This window comes from Macrotis lagotis, chromosome 3, assembly GCF_037893015.1.
Source record: "Macrotis lagotis isolate mMagLag1 chromosome 3, bilby.v1.9.chrom.fasta, whole genome shotgun sequence".
Classification (NCBI taxonomy): Eukaryota; Metazoa; Chordata; class Mammalia; order Peramelemorphia; family Peramelidae; genus Macrotis; species Macrotis lagotis.
The window spans coordinates 4,088,976-4,116,741 of NC_133660.1; the positions used below are offsets into that span (position 1 = coordinate 4,088,976).

Genomic DNA, 27,766 nt, shown 5'->3' on the forward strand with positions numbered 1-27,766 from the left:
GGCAGATATTCTTTAGAAAGAGAACTATTTCAGTTGAACATATTGTAATTTAGTAGTTCTTGACTTTTTTGACAGTGTTAGTAAAAGAGAATTTGTCTGGAGTTAGATGAATCTACACTTGGTATGCCTGCTCTTGGGACTGGGCTTTATTTTGCTTTTTTCAGAAACACCTTGTAAAATTTGGTGATCATATCCAAGATCAGCAATTCATGCTGAGTTGTATGAGTTATTTGATTATCCATTTGGTTGCATTTTTTTTTTTTTGGTAAACTGTCACTGTTTTCATAGTATCTTGTACTGTTATAATGATTTATGCGTGTATTTGGAGAATGGCTTTTCTTATGAGAGTAAAGAAACAAATCCTTTTAAATAGGACCTTTGAATGGTTGCATATGGTAAACATTCTTGATACAGTAGTTATGCTGGGATCATAACAATGTAGGAAATAGCATTTTGTGTTCTAAAGCATCAAAATTCCTTAAAGGAATGAGAGGCAGCTGTGGGGAGTGAGAAGGCCCTCCTGCTAGTTCGGAAAATGTAGTTTTAAGTTCTATGATACATGATGATTATTTCACAAGTCACTTTAACTCACAGTACTTCTGTGTGACTGAAAAAGGGATAGATGATTTTCAGATTTGCATCAATTCAAGATACATAAAATCATAGGATGAAGGGGCTGGAGAGAAAAGGAAAATTGGTAGAATAGTCTTAGCTATCTCTCACAAAACTGCATTTCTTTTAAAAGACTTTTAAAATTATGAATTAAACACTGAATATTTCCATATACAATAATTTAAAAATAATTGTGCATGAAACTACAAATTTCTGCTATATAAAAGAATATATTAAATCACCTCACCCCCTGCATTGCTTTCTTCCTTGCATTTTAAATTGTTTCATTTATGTGCTACTCTTAAGTTTTTTTATAATATATCACTATCGCTAATTTAAAAAAAAATTTTTTTTTGCAAGGAAATGGGGTTAAGTGGCTTGCCCAAGGCCACACAGCTAGGTAATTATTAACTGTCTGGGGCCGGATTTGAACTCAGTTACTCCTATCTCTAGGGCCAGTGCTCTATCCACTGTACCCCACCTAGCTGCCTCTAAAAAGTAGTTTTTTATTGCTACCTCTGTGAGGCAGTGTGGTGACTCGGTGGATAGAGCATTGGGTCTGGTATAAGGAAGCTCTGAATGCAATTTCAGATACTTATTGGCTATGTGATAGTGAGGGAGTCACTTAATCCCCCTTCATCTCTGGAAAAGGAAATGGCCAACTACTCCAGTGGATTTTGCCATGAAAGTCTCCATGGATAGCATTGGGGTCATGAAGAGTCAGACACAGTGACAACAATCATATCTCTCTTCCCCAGTAAAGACTTTCCATTCAGAAATAAATAATCAAAGAAAATTTCAGGGAGGCATTGTTGGAGAATGTATGTGTCTCTCACTCAAGAGGTGGAGAATTTCCACACCAATGAAATCACAGGCCTGGAAAAATAAAGAACAAGGAAGCAAAAAATAGAGAAGTGTGTGCATATAATATACATACTCACATATATGTATATGTGTATATTTGTATGTGTGTTTGTGATGGCAAATTTTTGTTCTCTGTTGAAACTCCCAAGATATTTTTCAAAGAATTTTAATATAGCCACTCCTCTGTCATCTCTTCCTTGGGGAGTTTGTCTTTTTTATGTGAACGCAAGACTTTATATTGACCTACATGAAATTTTTGCCTTCTTTCATCAAATGTAGTTATTTTGGGTTTCCATCATCTTTTTTTTTTTGTATCCTGGCTCTGTTTTCCTCTCTTTTTAGTAGCAAGAATAACATTGGGGGAGAGCTTTAGCTGTAGTTAATGAGAAGAAAAAGGTACTTTTTAAATATATATATTGGCATTGCTGAACATAAATATGCAGAGTTTTTTCCTCAGATTTTTACCATTTCTGACTTACCTCAAGTGACCATTCAAACTATTAAATAGCACAGGGGCATGGACAATTCCTGAAATACTCTATTGGAGCTTTCTCCCAGTTGACTTTGATCCCCTAATGACTTCTGTGTGGGTCTTGGTCATTCAGCCAGTTCCAAATCCTTGTAATTGTGCTGTCATGTAACCCACATTTCTATATTTTGTCCACAAGAAGAGAACAAGAAAGTTTACAAAATGCTTTGATGAAATCCAGTCATGCATCTAACATTCCTGGATCTGCTAGGCCATTTACCATGTTTAACAAAAAAAAGATATGATGTTAGTTAGGCATAAACAATTCATCCTAAAGTCACTATACTCTTTCCTTTACTGAATGCTCAAAACACTTGTATTTAATAAAATATTGTTGAATTTTGCTGGGCATTGAAGTTTAGCTCCCTACTCTAGTTTTAACAACCACATCAACAACTTCCTTCCCTTCCCTTTTTTCTTTTGAAAGGAAAGAATTTGCTTTTTTGCTAGAACTGTAACATTTCTTCTGTTTTTCACATATTTTTAGAAATCCATTAGAATCTAAAAAAAAATCATCTGCGAGCTCTTTGAGTACTTTGGAACTTTGTTTATCTAAGTCTCAAAATTCATTGAAGGCAGGATTCTCTTCCGTGTCTCCACTTTTCTTACATCCCAACCTCCTGTGAATCATGTTCTCCCTATCTTCAGTATGAAGATCATTTTTTTTTGTTTTTTTCAAGGCAAATGGGGTTAAGTGGCTTGCCCAAGGCCACACAGCTAGGTAATTATTAAGTGTCTGAGACTGGATTTGAACCCAGGTGTACTCCTGACTCCAAGGCTATGCTTTATCCACTATGCCACGTAGCAGCCCCGAAGATCCTTTTCTTAAAGAGAAAGAAGAATGAAACTGAGTAGAGCAGTTTCATCATTAATTATCATTTTCATGTCTGCAGAACCAGACATAAGCCTTGTTTCTTTCATTTGCTTGCCCCCAACAGATACATTTTTTTGAATAATTATTCCATTTATCACTAGCCTCTATATTCCTGCAAGTGTCATGATGGTTCATTTATCCTTATTTTCTTGCTTCTTTCTTCTCTTCAAAGGTTAGAATAAGTTGGTTGGTGCATTGTCCATTTACATTGGACTTTTTTGTTTGTTTTTCTCTCCCTTAATATTTTATATAGATTATGAAATTCTTCCTAAAAGTTTATTGAATAAGACTGTAACAAGATTGAATTTGTGTTTTAGGAAAATCACTTTAATGGCTGAGTGAAGGATGGATCAGAGTGGGGAAGGACTTGAGGCAGGACATGTCCACAAAAGGCTTTGACAATAACCCAGACATTGAGGTGATGAGAATCTGCACTAGAGTGTTAGCAGTGTCATAGGAAAGAAGGGGGAGCATATTTGAGATATGTCGCAAAGGTGAAATCAGTAGGTACTGGCATCAGATAGAATGTGTGGGGGCTGATGGTATGAGATAATTAGGAGTCCGCCTTAATTTCAAGTCTGAAGGACTGGGAGGGATGGTGCTGTACTCTAGTCATAGTGAATTTGGGAGGGCATAATGGTTATGGGTAAGATCATAAATTTTTTTTTGATCTTAACGTTGACTTGAAGATTTCTATTCAGTTTGACATGTCTGAAAGCAGTTAGAAATGTGGGATTGGAAGTCAGCCAAGAGATTGGTTTGGTGCAAGAAAAGTAGATTTGACAATTGTTAGCACATAGATGGAAGCTTAATAAATCATCAAATGACATAGAGAAAAGATGAGACTCAATGCAGAACCTTTGAGTGCTTTCAGAAAGCATGATGTGTGGCAAAGGAGATAGGGAGTGATCAGATAGGAGGAAAACCAGGAGAGAACCGTGTCCCAAAAGCCTAAAGAGAAGAGAGTCTCAAGGAGAAGAAGTGATCTTTGATGTCAGAGTCTGCAAAAAGATCAAAGAAAATGAAGATTAGGAAAAGACTATTGAAATTATTGATAACTTTGTAGAGAATAACTTTGATGGAATGATGATAAGGCTGGAACACAATAAGAGAAGAAAACTTTGAGATGACCAAGAAAGGATGCTTAGAGAAAAGATAGAACTTAAATCTCTATCCTAGTGCCTCTTCTCTCTATACATCCTTTCTTGGTGATCTGATTAGTTTTATTGATTTCAGTGATCATCTTTATGCATGAGAAGCTTAATTCTATACATCAAGCCCACATTTGTTTCTACAATTCCAGTCTTGCTTGACAGCTTCACCTGGTATATTCATTATACAGACAGAACAAATCCAACAAGCCTCAAGCAGCTCCTCTTAATCCTCAACTCTACTCGTTTCTGGTTTCCCTTTGTTGTTGATGGTACTTTATTTTTTCAGTTAGACAGATTTGCACCCCAGGAGGCAATATCATCTCTTCACCAGTACTCAATCAAAGTAGCTGTTAACTATTGTTGATACTAAATCATCAACTCTAGATTCTGTCTCCATCTCTCTTCTTACATGGCAACTATTTTGGTTCACCTCATCATCTTATCTCCATTGCACTGTTATGATAGTCTCTTGATTGGTTTTCCTCCATTCATTCTCCTCATTAGCTCATCATCCATACAGTAGCCACTCTGATATTCCCTATCACTGATTGGACATCGAATTCCTCTACTGAAGGTAAATGCCTTGAAAGCAGACTGTCATTTTGACTACAACAGAACTTGACTCATAAGGACTTCATCAATTCTTGATTGATTTATTGATACCTTTCTGGCTGAACTTACCTGTTTATGTCAAGGACTCTAGTGCGCTTTGTTTTTTATCCCTGGTCCATGAAATTCATTATAGTCAACTGAAGCCATGAATTGGATTGCTGCCCCCCTCTCCATGGTTATTGTTTCCTCATTCTTTCTGGTAATATTTGTCTTCTTATGTTTTACCTGCTACTCATTGTAATGTTTGTCATGGGGAAAATAATGTGGACAGTTTTCTACTCCCTCCTCCATGTTTGGTTCAAATGCCTCTTTTCATGTTAAAAAAAAATCTAGGCATATCTTCCTCTTTTATTTCTCTCTCCTTCCCTTATTTTTAGGATGCATTGTAGTAACAAATTGTGACTAAGAGGTTAACCATTATCTTAAAGTCCCAACATTCCTATTTTTTAAAGCACAGTCCATAAAGCTCAGTCCCGATAGTCTCATTCAGTTTTGAGAATTTCAATTCCTCAATCATGTCCTTGGTAAAAGGCCATCTATATTATTTTTCACATCAGAAGTCTCCAGAAACTACTATTTACTCTGATTTTTCCTGGATGAAATTGCTTCACAGGGAGCTGATTGGTTCAGCAGAGAGAGCACCTGGCATAGATTCAGGGGAATATGAGTTCAGATCCTGTAGGTTTTAGATACCTACAAGCTTTGTGACTATAGGCAAGTCGCTTAACCTATTTCCTTAACTGTAAAATGGAGATAATAATAGCACATATCTTCCAGGGTTGTTTTGAGCATCAAATGAGATATCAATTCTATAGCACTTAGACATTCTCTTCCTTCCCTTTTTTCTTGTTATTCCCTGAATACACAAGAACCTGTTTCTACCTCAGAGGGTTCAGGTCCACCTTCTTTGGGCAAAGTCTTGTTTATATTATATTATATTATATTATATTATATTATATTATATTATATTATATTATATTATATTATATTATATTATATTATTAATGCATATATTTATTATATTATTTCATTTGTCCTTTCCTTCCTTCTATGATATATTATTCTATATCCTGCTATACATTAGAATTTCTCTTTGTTTCTTTAACCCCCTTTTCTTCTGTTTCCACTGAGCTCTTTTTCTATTCTTTATGGGAACACAGGAACATAGATGGAGTTGTTCTTTCAGCCCCAACATCAGTTGAAGGAGGGAGCAGGCAGGTGCTATTTATTACTTGGCAATGGTGGAAACACAAACAGCATATCCTCAACTGGTCAATAGAAAACTTCTCTTGGGCTTTGGACATGATGGAAGTCAGACTCTTGTCTGCTTTTTTGGGAGGTTTTGTGGCTAGCTAAAATAACAGCTTGCCTGATTATTTGCTGCTGAGACCTCTGAGTAGTTCTCTAGCAGTAGTTCTTTTCTCCCTTTTTCTTTGTCTTTCCCACTTCATCACATTATTATGACTTGAGTTCGCTCAATGGACTTTGATCTGTAATTAACAGTTTCTTGCCAAAACCCTAATGCAAACCAGAAGCTGCCATCATCTGAAGTCTGCAGTAAGGTCTGAAGTAGAAAACTCTCTTGCAGCCACTTCTCACATCTCCTTTTGACTTCTTTTTGGTGTCCACCTACTAGACTTGAGGCATCATGTACTGCAGGCATGCATCGTTATTGCATTAGCTTATGTAGCCAAATGAATATTTTTTCTCCTTTTTTTATGAACACACAAATCAAATGTACATTCAAATCAAGATGGTATTCATTTCTTTGAAATATGAAATAAACCTAACCATAACCTGTTGGACAAAATTGAATTTCCAATTTAATAAAGTCTACTAAATAATTGCTATTTATCTATATTGTGTATGTCACTATGCCAGAAATTGGTACTACAGCAGTAAATAAAAATAATCCCTGTTCTCAAAAAAGATTGTTCTTGCATGAGAGAGGATATGAGATGAAATAGGTAATCACATGCTTGCCAATTTGAGAAGGGTGTGTTTTTTTCCCCCTTACACAGCATTGTCACATTGAAACTTGTGCTTTGGGAAGACCATTTGAGTTCAGTGCTAAGAGAGCACATTGGAAGACTACAAGCCAGAACTTCAATTACAAGGCAGTTGCTATATTCCCAGGGAGAGATAGTGGGAGTTGGAGAGCTGAAAGTAATGTTGTATGAGTGCAGAGGACATGAATGTGAGAGAGTTTGTTGAGGTAGAATGAACAAATTAACAAAAATATGATTGAATTGATATTCATTGAGGTGAGTGAAGAACTGAGAAGGACACTGGAATAGCAAACTAGGGTGGCTGTAATGATAGGACCTTTGACGGAACCAGAAAAGTTTGGAGGAGGGACAAATGAAGTGGAGAAGATAATTTTGTTTTGGTCATAACAAATTTGAGAAATCTATTGAATATAGAGATGAAGTTCTTTGACACAGGAAGTTAGGGGTATGGGACTAGAACTCAGAGGTGAAGTGAGGGTAGATATGGAACTTCAAAAGTCATTTTCCTAGAAATGATCATTCAACCCATGGAAGCTAATGAGTTCCCAAGAAAGAGGTTATAGAATGAGAACAACATTAAAACATAATCTTTTCTTTGAAGCCCTCTGATTTACTACTATCCTAGATTTCTTGTGTCCAGAGTAATGAAAAAGATGAGCAAAAACATCATTTCATTTTTGTTCCTAAGAGAAATTTGTGAGGTAAATCCAATAGGCCTGATGTTCTGTTAAATTTTGCTCACATGCACATTTATTCTCCAAAGCTAATGTCCTCCAATGGAAATAATTTGATGTTATAAATTTATCCTTATTTATATATTCCATTTACTGATTGAATCTTTTAAATGTATTGTCTTTGAGTAACATGAAAAAAATCAGATCTTAGAATACATAACTATTTGTATCACCAGTGGCAGCTCTTTGTGGATATGAGCTTGCCAAGTTCCCTTACATTCTCAAAGATACATTGTTGTTGCATACAACAAAACTATTTTTGTGCAGGATGATGGACACATTATATTTTACTGTTGCTTAAGGAAAGAAAGTTGAAAAAGAGTTCATATCTCAATCAGGTTTCTTAGTCTTCCTCCTAATGCCTGAAATTGGCTTCTGCAGAGTCAGGGTTTCAACACTGACTTTTTTGGGTGCATCCTTCATTCTTCCTTTAGATGTGTTCTGAAGAAAGAGGAAGATTCTTTTGTTTTACTAGATATATATGGATTGGTTGAAAGTAGAGACTATCTCAAGATTTTAAAGTATTTCAAGGGAAAATGGAAGGAAACATCTTTACATATATAAAGTTTTGCCATTTAGCAAATATCAGGAATATAGTTAACAATCCATCCCCCCCCCCCATATGCTTGGCCAGGTATCATTGTGGAGGAGCAAGGAGAACTTGAATGCTTATATTGCTGGATCTATTTCAAAATAGATGGGACTGTTTCATGCCAAACAAATATATATGTTTCCCACTTAGATGATATATGCTTAATATATTTTACAATCCTATTGATTCTAATAGAACTATAGCTCTTCCAAAATAGCTGGTATTTCTTTGATTTGCTTCCTTTAATGAAAATTTAATTCCTTAGAATTGGAAAGGAAAGATGATGGGAATAGCTTCTCTGGATCGAATTCTAATTAGATTAAGAGTAACTAATTGCTAAAGTAGAAATGATGGCAACCTTGGAATGAACTTCATTTTAGAATTCATGGCAGTAGTTAAGGGAATGTCAGAGGCAGTATGACCTGAACCTGTGATTAAAGGGGTGCATATTTTTTTCTTAATTGATATTTCACTTTATTTTTTCAGTTACATGAAAGGTTTTAAACATTCATCCACATGCATATGCATAATCATAAGTTAGATGATTTCCTTCCATCCTTCTTTCCCACCCCCCTCCCCTCAGCAGCACACAGTTTGGTGAACATTGTGCATAAACATTTGTTTTTAACAATTGGATTAGTTTATGGATTAGTGATTTTCTGCATGAGGAATTAGGATTAAGGGAAAGGAAATGAAACCATGAGATAGAAAGGAAAAATGAGAAAATTTAAAAAAGTGAACATAGTGCTCATTCTGATTCTGTAGTTTTTTAATTTTTTGGAGGGAATTTGTTTTATTTTGATTTATTCTTCATCTGATGTGGATAGCATTGTCCATAATAGATCTTCCAGGGTTGTCCTAAGTCTCTGAACTGCTAAGAAGAGCTGCATCCATCAAAGTTGTCAATGTGTACAATGTTCTTTTGGTTCTGCTTCCTTTGCTTAACTTCAGTTCTTCAATTCTTTCCATGCTTCTCTAGAATGTTAATCATTCATTATTTCTTATAGAACATTCATTGTTCAGCCATTTCCCAATTGATGGGCATACCCTCAATTTCCATTTCTTCACCACTACAGAAAGAAGTTCTATAAATATTTTGTAGGACTTTAACCATTTTTATGATTTCTTTTGGATATAAGTCTAGTATGGTATTGCTGGGTCAAAAAGTATGATCATTTTTAAATGCTCTTTGGGCATGGATTACATATTGATATCTAGAATGATTGGTTCAGTTCACAATTCCACCAAGAGTGCATTAATGGACCAATCCTCTCACAATCTTCCCAACAATGGATCGTTTTCCCTTTTTGCCATCTTGGCCAATTTGATAGTTGTTTTAATTTGCATTTCTCTAATCGGAAATGTTTTGGAGCATTTTTTCATATGATTATATGATTAATTACTTCATTTGAGAAATTCCTGTTCATATCCTTTGACCATTTATCAATTGGGGGATGACTTGTAACCTTACAGATTTGATTCAATTCTCTCTATATTTTAGAAATGGATTCATATTTGAAAACCCCAAAATCTGTTACTTTACCTGGAAAAAACAAAGTGATATCCAATCCTGATGATGTGACTTGTTTATTATATATTTTTTCTATTAATGTCTTGTTTTTTTGTTTTCTTGTATTTTTCTTTTTTTGCAAGGCAGTGGGGTTAAATGGCTTGCCCAAAGGCCACACAGCTAGGTCATTATTAAGTGTCTGAGGCTGGTGCTCTATCCCCTGCGCCCCAATGTCTTGTTTTCAAAAAAAATTAAAAAGTTGGGGTAGAATCTTGTAGAATAAATTCAAAAAGGAAAATGAGCCTAAGAAAGATATTATCAAGAACAGAGTTCTTTGAAAAAGACAAAGATGAATTTCCTTATCTCTTCACTGGAGTGGTTTGGAAAATTTCTTTAGGGCTAATCACATAGTATTTAAGTTTTTCTTAGTGCTCTTTCCATTTGTATATTTGTAGGATTTCTGTATAGTCTTCTCCAGGTTCTTTTTACTTTATTGTAATAAATTTAAATCTTCCTCTGAATTATTTTCTATTTTCATATTTTATATATATATATATATGATTTCATTCATAGCTTGCATTCAATATTTTTTTTTCAAAGTGTGTGATTGTGGTATTTCAGATATGGTCTTATCCAAGTAGAGATTTTACTTCAGCTCCTGCTATTCTAACTTGAGAAAATATGAGATCAAGAACTAGATCTTATAATAATCTAATGGGGATAGTGAGGATACATGATACATACATAAATAGGATTGTAGGGGAGGATGTATTAGGAAGAGTCAGAGATGTGTTGTGATAAATCACTTTTACTTCATGTAGAGAATGAAATCAGGGAAGGTGTCATGGAAAAAGTGACATCATTTTTTGTTGTTTTTTTGCAAGGCACAATGTAGTTAAGTGATGTGCCCAAGGTTACACAGCTAGGAAATTATTAAGTGACTGAGACTGGATTTGAACTCTGATCCTCCTGTCTCTAGGGCCAGTGCTTTGTGCACTGCGCTACCCAGCTGTACCCAAAGTGACATCTTTTCTGGTCTTGAATTAATTTATTTCCACAAAAGCATATAGTGAAGCAGTTCTGTGGGTCTAGGCAGAGAAATGGGAAAAAGCAGGACAAAAATGGAGGAGAGAAAGTTTGTATGAAATTAAAGGGAGGAAGAGTGGAACTAAATTTTGGAGGGCCTTCAGTGTATGACAATGGGTTTTTACATTAATCTTTAGGCAGAATATTTTAGTAGAGGATTGACATATCTGTTTTCAAAACTTGAGGAATATTACCATTTCAGTATTGAGGAAATAGGTTGGAGATGAAAAGACTAGGTAGTATTTTTTGGTTATTAGTGTGTTTTTTTTGTTTGTTTATGTGTTTGCTATGTGTTTAACATGTAAGGATTGTTGCTCTGTCTATGTCTATGTATATTGTATCCATTATATATTTCTTTACATTTGAATAGCTATAGCTATATGTCATCTACATATTTATATTTGTTTATCTATAACTACATCTATATCTTCATGTATATATACTTGGATCTATGTCTTTATTATCCATGTGTATGCCTTTGCCTGTACCTATGTTTATATTGAAGCTTTTCTCTGCTTGTAGCTATATCTTCATCTTTTATATCTTCAACTTGTGCTAATGATCTTTTCTCTTTCAAACTATTGAATACTTTACTCAGAGGTCTGAAGACAAGTTGATATAATGGGAGATAATACAAGCTATCATTTATATAGAACTTAAGGTTTAAGAAGTACATCGTTTCATCTCCTTTGATTTTTCACAAAATTTCCATGAGACGATCTGTCATCATTTCTACATTTAACGATGAGGCTCAGAGAATTTAGTGTAATTTGCCCAGTCAATAAGTCAACAAGCATTTATTAAGCGCATTTGATGTATGCATAAAGAAGAATCTGTTGCTAACAATTTAAAGAAAGACATAAGTAAATTTCTACCCCAGAGGGAGCATATAATGTACTTAGTAAGTATCTGAGGCAGAATTTCAAGTCAAATGTTGACTTGGTTCACTATATTATGAGAAATATTTTGGAGGTAGAGATGATCGGATTTTTTTTCTTATTGGATGACGGAGATGAATCAAACATCATTCTAAGGTCATGAATATAGGAGATAAACATGATCATCATAGATAGGACATAGAAGGACAAAAATATAGAAAAGTTGAAGGAAAGGGAAATGTTTTAAAGGAGATAATTTCAATTTTCAGTATCAGTTTTAAGATAGTAGCAGTACATATCAGTGAAGGCGAACTGCAATATGAGATTGGGAAATACTTAAAGAGTTGAGATGGCAATTTTGGAAGCCATCTGTAAAGAATGGTGGAAATAAAGTTTGTGGATGAAACCACTAAGGAAGAATGTATAAAAAATAGAGAAGGGGAATAAAATTTTGAGGAATATTTTTAAACAATTGGTTGAGCCAGTAAAAGAAATAGAGAGGGACTAGTCATAAAGTGAAAGAATCTGGTGTCATGAAGGAGTCAAGGGAGTAGAGGAATAAGAAGCATGAGGTGGAGGCAGCTAGGTGGCGTAGTGGATAAAGCACTGGCCCTGGAGTCAGGAGTACCTGGGTTCAAATACAACCTAGCTGTGTGGCCTTGGGCAAGCCACTTAACCCCATTAGTCTTGCAAAAACCAAAAAAAAAAAACCCAACCCTAAAAAAAGAATTAGCAGTGAGGAAATCCTAAACAGAAATGATCTTTTCTCTCTCAGATCTTGCATAGCTGGGGCAGCTAGGTGGTGCCGTGGATAAAGGACCAGCCCTGGAGGTCAGGAGTACCTGAGTTCAAATTTGGTCTGGGACAATAATTACCTAGCTGTGTGGCCTTGGGCAAGCCACTTAACCCCATTTGCTTTGCAAAAACCTAAAAAAACAAACAAAAAACAAACAGACAGATCTTGCTTAGCCTATTGCACCTTTTTTAATTTACTCAATTTTAATTTATTAGACTTGGTGGTGGTGTTACAAATATCATATTCTCCTACTAATTTATAAATTCCATGAGGTCAGGGACCTTATTATTTGCTTTATCTCTCCTATAGCCTAATACGATATTTTGCATGATGAGGACTTAATAATGCTTATTGAATTTGAATTTGCTGGGCTATCATTTATATCTATTCAGGGCAACACATGTTTATTTTCTCTAACTACCTAAGGATCATTGGATCAAGAACTGAATAAGTGGAGCTTAAAAAGGCTTAATTGCCTTTAGGAAATTGCAGAGTACTTTTTAATGATTCTAGACTTCTCCCTGAAACAAAAATTAATCTTTTTAATACCAATATTCTATGAACACAACACTCCAAACTCTGACATGTAAAGGGGGATAATTCTTAGGACATGGTTATAAACAAGATACAAAGAAGATATTATAAGGGAAAATTGGAATAAAATTTGGTTTTGAAAAATTATGTGAAAAAAAGGTGGTGTAGTTAAATGTGAGGGTGAGGGATAAAAGATTCATAGCCTATGGACTGTACTTGTATCCTTGATATGACAAAAGAAAGGAAATTCTAAACTCCCCCTCCTGCTCACCACCACCATGTATTTAAATGCCCTAATGTTGAGGGTGAAAGGACAAACCTGTACAGTATGGACTGACATGAGTGCTTTGATTTACATGCTCATGGGGAAATACTCATATCACTGAAAACATATATCCCTTTGAATATGCATATGCAACAAACCTTCTTTTAGGTTGATTTTGTAGAGTGTTAATTGAAGTTTCAATGAAATATTCTAATTCTTCTTAATGACTTACCATGATAAGAACTAAATTGGTGGATCTTTCTATGAATGACCCTAAATTACATCTAGTTGCTTTCAAGTCAACTATCTTTGTTTAAAAAATTTAATTTTTTTAAGGCAATGGGGTTAAGTGACTTGCCCAAGATCACACAGCTAGGGAATTATTACATGTCTGAGATGTCATTTGAACTCAGGTCCTCCTGCCACCAGGGCCAGTACTCTTTTCCACTGTGCCACCTAACTGCCCCAAACCAATTATCTTTTTATCCAACTGTTTTTTTTCTTCCTTTTGTTTCATTTTACATTTCCCTGAGAAATTTGGCCTTTGTTAAGAGCTAGAAATTTGTTGACAAGAGTCTCAGTACTGTGGAACCAAAGTAGTTTGTCTACCAAATGACTGACCTGAGAATTTACATACAAATGAGAAGTGGATAGCCCAAACAAAAGGCATTTTCTTTTTGTTTTCTTTGGTTTAGACAACAATATGCATTTACTACTGTGTATTTTGAAAGATAGGGTTTGGAAGTAGTTTTTATTTACTCCATGGTGTGTTTGGCAAGAGAATGCTTTTTATGGGACTTACTATAATAAGGCTTTTTTTTGGTATACTTAATTGCTTTTAGCATTGAGGTAAAAATTTAAAAGTCTGCATAAGAACAATTCATTTAAAGATGTTAGTTTCAGCTGAATTCATATATTTGCCTTCTTCACCTTTTCTTGCCACATGTGGTTACAAGAAATCTTGGTGGGGGAATAAGACCATTGAAGGAGTCCTTCATAAACATATTTTGTATTCTTAGGCTTGATCTTTCCCTAGAGGAATGTGCTTTCCACTCCTTTTCAGTTACACTCTGAACATGCCTTTTTATCAACAAGAGGATCTGGTTTTAAATACCAGTTCTGCTACTTAGACCCCGAGTCAAATTACTTTATGGGTATGGGCTAGCTTCATTTTCTGTTTCTTTAACACATAAGGATTGTTGCTCCATATTTTATGATGCTCAAGTGCTCTATGTCTATGTATATTGTGCCCATTATATGTTTCTTTATATTTATATAGCTGTAGCTATATTTCATTTATATATATTTATCTATAACTATCTCTTCATGTATATATGCCTAAATCTATATCTTTATTTTCCATCTTGCCTTTGCCTGTACCTATGTTTATAATGTTGCTTTTCTCTGCTTGTAGCTAATCTATACTTATATCTATATCATTTGTATCTGTAGATAAGGCAGAGCTAATTTGGGGTCTTTAAAACAGTGATAAAGTGAAGTTCAAGTGCATAATCACTTTATATAATTAGATATATAATAGTGAAATGATTATAATTTATTAACAACTTTCTTAGAAAACTTGGTGAGTGCAGTGTTTTATGGGACATGGTTTTATTTTTGTTATATCCGTATTTAATTGTGTTAAGGTTCTTGTATGAAGCGGACAATCCCTCTGATACTGTATCTGTAAAATGACATGGTTGAACTAAGTGATTCCTGAGTTCCCTTCTACCTCTGATTCTACAGCCCTCTATTGAAATATCAGTCACTACTCTAACCCAAATAATCTGACTGAATCAGAAATAAAATTAAGTGGTATACTAAATAATAACCCAGAATTTGGAGTTAGAACGGACCATAGATATTTTCCAAAACACCACTCCCTTTTTGTGATGCCAGAGTAGTGAAGGTATTTATTAATATCACGAATTTCCTTAATGATAATGATGATATTAGAACACAAATCTGTTGCTTAGTCAGTTGTTCTATCTATTGCAAATGGGGGGTCATCTCCAAGAGTTCACAACATAACGTGCCAGTGAATTGGGTTTAAATGAGGGGGCTGTGAAAACTCCCCAATTTGACTTCCTCTTCCAGAATCATCTGGGATCAATGGCCAGATATGAATTAGGACAACTGGAGATGTCCCTGGATGCTGTAGTGGAAGACCTTGACTTTTTTAAACTAGAGTCTTTAACATGGTTTGACTGAATCACTTAGTAATTAAGGCTAGGTAACTAAGAAATGAGAGACCTCTTTAAACTAGTTTAAAAAAAAATCCTGGAGAGGAAGACCCTCAGGGTTTCTGGCCAAATCTGAAACAATTGCTATTTACATTCACTCTGAGCCAAGCAGGGCCCACCCTGGGACCTTTTGTTGACCAGTCACCTAGAATCAGTGTGACCTGAGACCCTAGTTAATTTGCTTGGTTTTAGTGATCAAAATTTTCAAACCATTGGGTAGAGTTACCTGCATGTTAGGGTGTGATACCATATATGTGGATTGTAGAACTGGAAAGCTGAGAAGAAAGAGGAGGGAAGGAGTGGGGAGGGAAGAAGAGAGGAACTTGTGGGGTAGCCCCCAATACTTAGAACCAGTAGAAGGTATCATGCTACTCAGTGTTTCCTACTAGAATAAAAGCTACTAGTTAAGAAGGTTACACTGCAGTGCATATACCTAGGCAAATTTGAAGGAAGCAATACCAGTTTCTTTACAAACAACATTTCTTAAGCATTTTCATAAGTATAGTTTTATACTGGCACTGGAGAGATAGCAGAACCTCACCTTGTCCCCCCCCCCCAAAAAAAAAAACCCCTTTTTCTGCATGACCCTGAAACATAGCATATGCTTTTAGGTTGCATATCTTTAGTGATTTTAGATATACAAAACCTACTGTGGGCTTTTAATGGTGTTAAGAAGGGGGAAAGTTTGTTTTGACCTTTATTAGTTCTAATGTTTCAAAACTCTTTGGAGTAGTCATGGCTTTAAAACTACCACCTTTGTCATCTCTATAACTTCAATGTCTACTTTCCTCTCATTTTCTTCCATTCTGATTTCCTCTTCCATCATTTTACTGAAAATCAACCTTTCTCTTTTCAAAACTTCTTAACAGTTCCTGACTTCTCTTGATAATTTTGACAATTGGCAATGAACAATTTTTTCCTCATTTATACTTCAAATAACCCACTCACTTGGATATTCTGCTTTTCTGATTTCTCTGTTCCATTATTGACTCTTTATCCTTTTTTCTAAACTCTTATTTGACAATCCCAATTATTCCCTTGATTTAAATCAGCAAATTTAAGGAGTAAATCTTTATTTCTTATTTCTGATTCTGGTGTATCTTCTAAGCGCCAGACCAAGATCTCATTTGTTGATTATTAGTACGTAATATTAGCTTTTCAAATTTAAATGTTCAGTTATTCTGTCTTGCCCCAACTTTGTACCTCCATCAGACTTCATGATTTTTGTCTTTTGTATCCCTATTTATCTTAACCTGCCATGTTCCAGAATCTTGTGATTTATTCATTTCCAATCAGCTTTCAAAGTCTTGTCTGTTTTACCTCTGAAGCATCCCTCACATTTATTCCCACCTCTCTGTTTCTGCTTCTCCTCTCCTTGTGTTTTCCATCCTTCTGTATTCATTGATTATATTGCATTAGGTTCCTAATAGGCTTTCCTTCCTCTATCTGCTTTATACTTCAATCCATTCTTCATATCTCAATACTATTACTACTACTACTACTACTACTACTACTGCTACTACTACAACTCTAAAGGTTACAAAACAGTCCTTTGGTCATCACAACAAACATGACCTGCATTCCAGTTTTATCTGTGAGGGAACAAAGGTTGAGGTCAAATGTTCTATCTAAGCCTGTACAGCTAATTTAAGGATTTGCTGAAGATTGAAAGTAAAACCGAGGTCACATTTAAATCAAATATTTTATCGATGTCATATTGTTTTTAAGATCTGATCATGGGGACTTTTGTTTGATCTGGGGATCAAAAATATGTAGCAATTCCTAGTTGCTTATGGAGAAAAGTTCAAACTCATTTGTTCAGCATTCAAGGTCCTCCACAGTCATTGGCACTTTCTTCTTTTAATCTTATATTGCTCACATCCATGCTAGAAATGTCTTTTTTTCCAGCCTTTATCTGTTGAACTTGTGTCTAGCTTATATGTCATTTCCTTCTCAAAGTCCTCACAACTCCCCTCATAGTAATGCCCTTCTTCCTTGCACCATTCATTACAATTTGTCTTCTTTCTCTCCAATACATTTCGATCATGTCATATATGTCATATCCTTCTATCATATGCTATTAACTGAAATGGACGTGGCAGTCATCTTGATTCAAACCCCTTTATTTTAATGATGAGGAAATAACATGCAACTCTACTGAAGTCATTTAGCCTTAAAGTTCTTTCCTTTAACTCTTCCTAAAAGGTTCTTACAGATCTGGGAACTGGAATTTGTTCCCAGACCTTCTGGCTCCAATTTCAATCCTTTCCCACTATACCATGCAAATGGTAAAGTCTCCATGTGGACAGTTGCCCTATTTTATTTGAACTTTGTATTTTCCTCAGCCTCTAGTATGGTGATGTGAATACAGATGACTAAAAATATTTGTCCAATGGTCCTTTCTCTCTCTCAGAGAATTTCATTCCTGCATGGTCTCCCTTTCTCTCTCTCTTGTTCTCAGTCTTTGTTTGCAAAAATGTGTACTGCCAAATGTTGGTAGCTTGGTAGACAAGGGTTGTTTTTTTCCTTCCTCTAATGGGGGGGGGGGGACTTCAAAAAACCCTGGGATTTTATGCTGTTCTTTGGTCATAATAAGGTTCTGCAAATGCCTGAGTTCAAAAAAAATACTGGTACTCTGTACTAGCATGTATTTAAAGATAACCAGCTCTAATCCATACAGCTTTTAAAATTAGAATGAAAGATTTATAGTTTAGTTTTTCATAAAAGGAAATTTGATCCTTATACTGCAGTTACTATAGCTACTTTTATTCTTCTTTTTTAGATTAAAAAAGTGACAAAGATAGAAGCTCCCCCTACAACTTGAGTGATATTGAAAGTTTGTTCTGGTCCCAGGTAAGAGAACCCTTTGCTGGTGGAATGGGGTAACAAAGTTTCTATTCCCTCTGTGCTTGCCGGAATATCCATCGGTGAGCTATCTTTTCTTTTCTTTTCTTTTTTTTTTTTTTGCTGTCATTTACTTGCATAGTACATTTTGTAAAAAAAAAAGATAAAATGATTGGAATTTATGGAAAAATCCCTGAAGCCTTTCATGTTTGTTGCTTTCACTCTTAGAGTTCTCCATTTGTCTGCCAGCTGGTACTGATCTGAAGGTGTTAAGGCAATGAATGATTTGAATTCCTGGAGGGGGCTAGTGAAAGGCGAGTAGGCAAAGAGTCCAGAGGTCAATCAAAATGAATCACTGGACTTTATTTTCAGCTTTCAGAAAGGAGTTTTCTTTGCTCTCATTTTTAAATGCACCAACAGAAGCCACAACTACAGTCAAGATTTCACCACCACTCCCTTTTGACAAATACTTTTTTTTGGAATTCCAGTATCTGTGAACTCTTAGTATTTGAAAGGCATCTTAAGATCAAGACATTGATAAAATTTGGGGCCTGTTTGGGCATTTAACACATTAATATCATAACTTGTTTCTTCTTGTTTTCAGAATAGACTGTGATAATTTTATATATGTATGTTGCATGATAACCACCCCAATAAATGAGAAACTGGGAGAGTTTATAGTAACAGTTGCATTCAGTGGTATTTTTTAGTGTCCATGGTGTACCCTGCCCTCTCCTTGGGGAGAATACCAACCAAGCATATGAAATTTGTGGACTGTTTCGAAGTTTAGACTTTTTTTATTTGTGAACTCCTTAGAAAAGATCCAACTTCACTGGAGCCTTATTTTCTAATCTGTAAAATGAAAATGATGACTTTAAGACATCTGGGTTTTTTGAGCTCTTTAATCAAGGTCTCTGTATCCTGTGACTTTAAAAGATGTTATACAATCAAATGCCATAATATGATTGTAGAAATAGTTACTGTGTGTGATGAATAAAGGAGCAGAGCTTCAGAGATCTAGACCAAGAAAGGACTTCCAAGATCATTGATAACATGTCACTCATCTTAAGGAAAATGGAAATAGATGCAAGAACTTTCAATGATTTGTATGGGCTAGGAAAGTAGGATTAGAACCTAGATCTTCTCAGATCCAAGTTCACTGTCTTATCCACCAGAGCTCCATCTTCACTGGGGTCATCTAGAAAGTTTAATGGGGGGGGGATGGTGGAGGACAATAAGAACAATGAAAAAAGCATGAATAGAATGATTAAAATGAGAGCTGTGGAACTGAGCATGGATGTATGGGGACAACACAGAGGTAGACCAAACTCAGAGTAGAATAGAAAATACTTGTTAGAGAAAAGTACAAGAGAAGACTAAAGAAGTTAAGGTGTCAGGAATAGCAGAATGAGAATTTTGAGTTCATCCAGAATGTGATGAAGAATAAATATAGATCTTGAGTAATATAGCAGTATGATGACCAAATGTGTCAATCCCTACTGGGTGTGTGCATTCTTTTATTTTAGTACTTAGTAATAAATGACATAAATTATTGCATTTATTTTGTGATGAGTGAATATTTATATATTCATAATTAGTTTAAAAAGGGATTATTAAGGGTATTTTCACATGATCATAATTGGTTGATAACTTGATTTAAAAAACAATAGCAAAACACTTATGGGGAGAAATAGAACATTCATTTTGAGCTGAAATGGACGTATCTATCTCTGCTTCATTCTTGGGAAGTGGGAGCATGATGGAGGATATCCTCTTTGCCATAATATATGTATTAAGCCCAATTCTTTTGTCAGCACACAGAAACTATCTAATAATATTCCTTCATTGAAAATAATAATTTTTGAAGGTCAAGAAATTATTTTGGGCAAAAACTGTACCTGAAAAGGTTAGGTTGAACTTGGATATGATATGGAAAGGGATAAGTATGACACATTTGTTGAAGTCTTTATATAGTGAGAGAAATCAATATGAATTTAGCTAAATTATATTTGGAACATAGTTTGTAGTGCAGATATGAAGGGTGTTCCAATTTAGGAAAAGCAGAGTGAGAAGGGAATGGTTAGTTCATCATTAGTTTGATTTTGGACTCCAAAAGCTCTCAAGATGGCAGCCAGGAAGTCCTTTCTCCAAGGTGTTTTGAGAAGCAACTAGAATAGTAAAGCCAGATAAAAGCCTGCTCCCAGATAAAGCCTCTTCTTTCTCCTGGGGAGCAGAGAGAAGTGGCTCTTTGGTAGGACTCTGGCAAAGGAGGCAGGCATAGATCATAGAGGCAGGCATAGATCATAGAGGCAGGCATAGATCATAGAGGCAGGCATAGATCATAGAGCTATAGATGGAAGGAATTTTAAAGGATCATCTGGTTTTCCTGTTTTTAACTTAAAGAAACAAAATTGAGGCTGGATAGATGAAATGACGTGCCCAAGATTATATCTTGGGCAGAGGCAGAGAATCTTTTAGTTTAAAATTTAGGAGTTCATTTCCATTGACCAAGAAAAACAATGGCTAGAGAGGACTGTTTATAAGTGAGACAGAAGAAGGTTCTAGAACTGAGGGTAGATTAAGAGGAGTTTTGTCCAAAGTCTAAGACTAGACTCTACCAACCGCGTGGTACTACCCAGAGATCACTCACACTATAGGAAAATAGATTCTTGTAAATACAACATCTGGTGGATGATGATACTTCTGTGGAGACATATATTTGTGGTTATAAAATCTTAGTTGCAGAGAGCTACTCCCTTTTCTAACTTGGGTGGAAGCATACGCTGCTATGAGATCTACAGGAAAACCCCAAACATGTCATATCAGGGCTATGAGTGTAATGGGAAACAGGGACTGGTATTATTGGCACATCAGTCAAAACCTCATGTGGAAGAGGCTGATAAGCTGGCTTCTATCCATGATGCTGTGGAAAGGGGGAGGGTCTTACTCCCCAATTTAGAGCATGAGCAGACTTTCAATAATTGACTTTGCTTTATGAAGTGTTTGAAGTGGAGCCTTTCTATGTGACCCTAGATCCACAGCTTACACTGTATTCAAAAAGGCGTTAATCCAGCAAAAGTGTTGCCTCTTGCCGTGGCTGAGGTCATATGCTGATGGAGAGGATAACAGCTCAAAGGTATGTATTACACAGGTCGTGTAATCTCATCTTCTCACTTTTTAGATGAGAATGCTAAGGTCCAGAAAGATAAACTGACTATGTCAAAGTCATACAAGGAACATGGAAGTCAAGATTTGAACTCGAGTGCTTGGAGGAACAGCAGATAGAGCACTGGCTCTGGGGTTAGGAGGACCTGAGTTCAAATCCAGCCTCAGACAGTTAATAATTGCCTAGTTCTGTGACCTTGGGCAAGTCACTTAACCCCATTGTCTTAAATGAAGTTTCAAAAAAGATTTGAACTCAAGACCTGTGGTTAAGAATGCAAGCCTCTGCTTGTCTATCCTCTGCTGCCTCCCAGGTGTTGACAGCAAAGACTTTTTTTAGGTTTTTGCAAGGCAGTGGTGTTAAGTGGCTTGCCCAAGGCCATACAGCTAGGTAATTACTAAGTGTCTGAGGCTAGATTTGAACTCGGTACTCCAGACTCCAGTGCTGGTGCTCTATATACTGCGCCACCTAGTTGTCCTGACAGTAAGGACTCTTCAGTCTTTGAGGTACCAGGTGATGAATAGATGGTATTTGTCCAGTGTGGCATGATATGGAGGGAACAGACCAAGAGAGTAGCATCAGAATGTTACAGGATCAAAATATTCTGCTCTAGATGCTGTTTTATTGAGCATCAAGAACCACTTAACTCTTACTATTCTTTCCAATCCTTTCTTGCAACTAGTTTGTATTTTCCAGCTCCTGTGTGTGGGGATGTAAAGCAGAACTTTATGCTGAAACTCTTCAAGATTTAATTAATAGTTCTTGACAATATAGTGGTTGGTGATCTCATTAGAGTATCATGAGAAGCTGTAAAATGACAGTATGTGCGTTGTGTGAATTTCCATCAGATTTGAACAGTTGGAAAATTTCCTAGAGCAATTCAAGACTGAATTTGTATTTGATGTTTGAGATTTGTAAAACTCTGGTACTTTGTAACTTAAGGCTTAGTTAAAAAAGGCAATATCGGATGTCTAGCCAAGTCAAATGAAAACCAAAGCATTCTTGAACAATATTTTACTTACATCATTTGTGTAAACAATATAGTAAGCTGGAATTTTGCCAGGATAATTTATTAATATGTAGAAAAGTCCTCTACTTGTTAAAACAAAATAAGAGATAGAGATTTAATTACTCTTCTTTTATATTTAACCCCTATCTTTCCTTTTTCTTTTAAATTTTTCATTTATATTTTTACTTTTATACCACTTTTAATATCACCAATGCCTACCTAAATCTGGTGTGACAGTGAGAAGAGATCTTATCTAGAAAGTGGAATATTTTGGAATGAAACCAATAGTTTTCAAATTGTGTGGTGAACTTGGACTGTTTGAAACTTTGCACGTAATAAGTGCTTAACAAATTTAATTGAATTTTACGACTTGAATAAATGCCTTGCTGCCTTTGTAGGTGACACAAAACTGAAATGGCTTAGAGAACACATTATATTATGTTTAGGATACATTAAAACATAGTTTCGCCTAAAAGATGAAATTTAGTAAAAGCAAGTGTCTAGCCTTAAAATTAAATAAAAAAACCAACTTGGTGATTAATAAATCAACAAGCATTTATTAAGTATCTGTTAAGTTTTAGACTCTGTGCTAAGTATTGGAGACACAAATATGAATGTAAAACATTACTGCCCCCAGGAAGCTTACATTCTACTATCAGATTGCAATATGTTCTTAGAGAAGTATACCAGATGAATATACCATGACTCTTTGGGAAAGTAGAAAGGACTCCGAATCAGGAAAGGCATCTTGAAGGAGTTCATCTCTTGAGTGAGTTTTGAAGGAAACTAGCACTTCTACAAGATGGCGACAAGGAGGTGAACTTTGCAGAGGCAGCCTGAGCAAAGTGATGGCGTCAAAAGGTAGACTATATGGTTATGTAAGGGAAATACAGTTACACCAGTTTACTTGGACTGTGGGGAAAACATTCTGATGGAAGGTCTGAAGTGAAGGTTGGTGTGGAAGGCCTTGAGCCTGGTTATGAGAATTAGGGATGGGTAGATTGTAGAAGATAGAGCTCAGAAGTAAATCATCGGGATCTTGAATTTTTTGAAGAATTATGTGGAAGAGAAATCATACAAGGTCTTTTTGTACTTAGGTGGCATGGGGGTGGACAATGTTGTATCCCTGATATCAGTAAAACTGAGTTCAGTTCTGTCCTCAGACACTTAGAAGCGCTATGATCCTTCCTATTGTGGATACAGCACCTAACCTCCTCCTGCCTCAATTCTCTCATCTAATACAGTTCCTCTTCTCTAGGGTTGTCTTGAGGATAAAATTTTTGCAAGACCCTTTGCAAACCTTAAGGCTTCTGTGCAAATGCTAGTTATTGTTATAATTATTGTGCTGGTGGTGCATGGTGTGGTGGTGGTTAGTGGTTGTGGTTGCTATTTCTAGAAGAGAGAACCAGAAGCAAATGGAGGAACTTTTCAAAGGGGCATATCTAGGATTAATGCCAGCAAAATCTTGCTCAAAGAATGGGTATGATGGTGTGTTCCCCATTACTTGGAGGTCTTTAACACAGGCTGATTAATACTACTTATTTCTTTGTTGCAGTGGGATTTCTTTTTTGGGTTAGGTTAGGCTAGATGTTCAGTGAATTGTTTTCTCAACTATTAAATTCTGTGGTTCCTGTGATTCTCTTCATTCCTACTGCCATCATCACTTCATGCTCTGATTCTTGTAATAACATCCTTGCTGGTCTTCTTGACTCTGGTCTTTCCATCTTTCTGTCATTTTTTTAATATTATATATCATATTCTCATACTGTAATACATTCTAAATTCTAATAATAAAAATGCTTTTCTTCTTTAAGTACTATTTTTATCACCTATTCCTTTTCTTTTATTGTTTCACAATATGTGCAATGCCCTTTTTGCTATCCTTGGGCTTATTAAAGCCTTATTTATTTTTCAATGTCCAATTCATGTCCTACATCCTCTAAGAATTCCATGTTAATCCTTACTGAAAATCCATCCCTTCCTTAATGCATCATATTCAGTAGTATACAATCTGGTGTTTCATGTTTTTAGAATATTTCATGTAAATTAGTTTCCCCTTCCTATTGTGGTTGAAAGGTGAAATGGCTGAGGAAATAAAAGTTGGAGCTTTTGCGTGTCAGTTTATTAAACTGTGTATGCCAATTGCATAAAAAATTTGAATCTGTCTGTTCTCTACTTTCTCATGGGATACTGAGTACATATTTTTATACATTAAAAGCAACGAACCAACTAAAACCAACTGATTAAAAGAAAACTATCAGGATAATAAAATGAGGTTATCTAATTTCTAATTCGAGGAAAGATTCTACCATGGGAAGGGGAGAAATGAACAGGTATAAATTTCATGAAATCAGAAAATAGGTGTTAAACTAGCCCCAAGAATCTGAATTCAGTCAAAGGAACATAGAAACAATAGTTGATAAAGTGCTATGAGTCCAGTTCTCAGATAAGTCATATGGGTTTCTTGAGATGTGTAGTGCATCAATCTTAAGAACTGACTGGGTTGCTGGTCAGCTTAACCTAGGTTCTGTGTTAATGAACTCTAAGAAGCTGCTGGAGGTGGGCTAGCATCCTAGCTACATAAAGCTGGATTCACTAAAGCAAGGAAGTCCTCTCATAATCCCCATGATAGAATAAAATCTTCTCACAAGACAGAAATTGAACTTGACCCAAAATTGAATAGAAAGGGACCTGAGCTAAATCCAGAATGGAGTCACAAGATGGAGGCAGTGTGGCTTATTCAGTTCCACAATTTCTTCACTCTATGTCTTTCCAAATCCTCGGAGCTTCCTGCATGATAACTTATTACTTTCTCTAGATCTGAGGTGACAAACACGCACATGGCTCAAAATGCTCCTAAGTGTGTCACAAACCGATTTAAAATGTAACTGAGAAATATTTACAAAATAAAATAAAATTAGATAATTTGACATTTTAAAACTAATTCAGAAATCCTTATATATGGCTTAGTGAACCCTTTTTCTGTTTGATCCCATGGTTTATGAGCATAGACACGCATTCTTGTTGGTTAATTGAAATAAAGTTTCAGAAGCTGGGGAAAAATCCCACCCTCATTTAATTTATTTAGGTGTTGAATAGCTTAAAGATTTAAGTATACTATGCTTTTTTTTATCCTGGACAGAGGCCAATAGAATTGAACCAGGTGGGTCTTGTAGATTAATTAAACCTATTAATTTTGTTGATATTAAAAAACTGAGGTTCACAACCCAGTACATGGACTAGACAGAGGACTTCTGCTCCTTCTTGTCAGTGGGTCTTGTGGAGTACCTTGATTGTTTCATTCTTGGATTCTCTTTATTGATTGTGTAGCAAAGGTATTCATTTTCAAATGTGATAGGTGCTATATTTCTTGTCTTCCCTAGGTGGTAGGATAAAAAGATGAGGTACTGGGGATCCATTTTGATTTCTTGTGTCTCAATGCGCCATTTGGGATTGTGAGATTTATATCATTTCTCTTTCTGGAACTTTTTCTAGTTATTAAGATTCATTTGGAATATGTTGAGAAGAAAAAATACTAGCTCATATTAAAATGAGGATGAAACTATCCAATTAAGTGACTGGATCTACTGGAAAGGAGATTGGATTTTGAGTCAGAGGATTAGCTCTGTTCTTTCTCAGTTCCAAGCAAGGCATTCCATGTCTCTCACTTCCCTCCTCTATAAAATGAGAAGGCTGCCTGGTTGGTCCTCTACTAACTCTGAAATGCTGTTCATTTCCAGTTTAGTTGATATGAATTGTTTCTATTCCTTTACAAATTAGAACTTTGAAACTGGAAGGACAGCTCTTTATGTATGTTTAAAAAAATTGGTTCAGTCTAGGAAACTCCAAGATGAAGGAATGTTTTCTACCAATGCAAGGAGTTATTTTTCCTGCAAATTTTAGTTTAAGTTGCACAATTCACTCAGAGTTACAGTAACTTAACCCAGGGTCACATAACAGTATGTCTAGAGGTAGGAATTGAAAGTCAAGTCTTCCAGACTCTCAGGTCTGTTTTACTATTTATGATGTCACCTTGCCTTAAGGTTTTACAGAAGAGTCATATTTGAATATTTGTGAAATGTGGAAATATTTGTGGATTATCTCTTGAAATTCTTCTTATAAACTCCTAGAATGGCAGAGAATGTTCCATAGAGATTTCCCTTGCATCCATGATCATCTCCAGTTGTACTGATTCAGATCCGACCACTGGAACCAGATACTCCAGAAGAGGTAGTGAAGCTCATAAATTTGTACAGCACCTCCTCACCAATCTAGATCACTTCCCTCTTACGGTATCATCTCCCTGATGTCATGGTCCTCTTCCAGAATGAAGGGCAGGGGAGGGGGGGCAGCTTGGTGATGCAGTGGACAGAGCCCTGGCCCTGGAGTCAGGAGGAAAACTGAGTTCAAACTTGGACTAAGACACTCAATTACCCAGCTGTGTGACTTTGAGCAAGTCACTTAATCCTATTGCCTAACAACCCCCCCCCCAAAAAAAAGGATAATGAAGGGCAAACACCAACAACAGGAATTCAGATAATCCTTTCTATTACAAAGGTGTTTCCCTAGCTATGCCTTGTACCCTTCAAATGACTTTTGATGTATTTACTGGACTTCATTTTCAAAATACTCATTGAATAGGTACTCTAGCTCTTGACCATAATATAGGATGAAGACTAGGAGACTGATTCAGGCAGGCAAAGAAGTCTTAAGTGGATATTATTGGTTTGAAGAAGTAGGAAGTGGATGAATTGTGATTGTTTTTTGTGCAGCACAGCTGCTGAAAATGGATTTTACTCCAACCTTGTGTGTTTTGGCTGCTATGTTGATGTTGTGGCTAGAAAGAATTTCACAAGGCCAAGATAATTTTATTTTCACAGCTGTAGGAAGATAAAAAGAAGGCAGTTAGGCTAGTCTCAGTAATTTTATTAACAGTATTGCCTCCTAGAAAAAAAAAAAAACCAAGGTGATAGTGCACATAATAAATAACCCAGAAGGTTCCTTATAGACCTAAGATTTGTTATCTTATGATATATGGTATTTAAAGATTCAAAGATGTAAAAATATTTTGAGGGTTATACCTCATTTAGGTCAGAAAAATAGCTTAAATCATAGCATATCAGCTATGTACAATACCCGGTGTGCCACAGATGACATAAATATTTATGTATGTGTTTGTAACTCTTTGAAATATTTTAATTTTCCAGAGAAGAGTTCTTGATGCTTAGGAGTCGATAATTTCAGTATGAAATGAGCAAAGAAACTTCCATTGTTTATGTGAAACTTTTGCTTTGGATAAATTATGAGTAGAAATATTCCATTTCTTTAGAGAAAGAAACTGATTAGTATTATATTACAGATAGGGTGTCAAGTATTTTATACTCCCAGATTTTTTATTTTGTTTGAGAACTGAAGAAGTCAATATTTAAGAAACTTATGTAAAGAAGGATACAAGAGG

General features: G+C 35.7%; 1 protein-coding gene across 2 annotated transcripts in view; it reads left to right on the plus strand.

Moving 5' to 3' along the window:
• Nucleotides 1–27,766, plus strand: part of BMPR1B (bone morphogenetic protein receptor type 1B) — a 465,626-nt gene that overhangs the window by 199,395 nt on the left and 238,465 nt on the right. For both annotated transcript variants that reach the window (XM_074228071.1, XM_074228070.1), the window contains exon 3: nt 18,075–18,145. The gene's annotated coding sequence lies outside the window, so the exon portion shown is untranslated. The remainder of the gene's footprint in view (nt 1–18,074; nt 18,146–27,766) is intronic.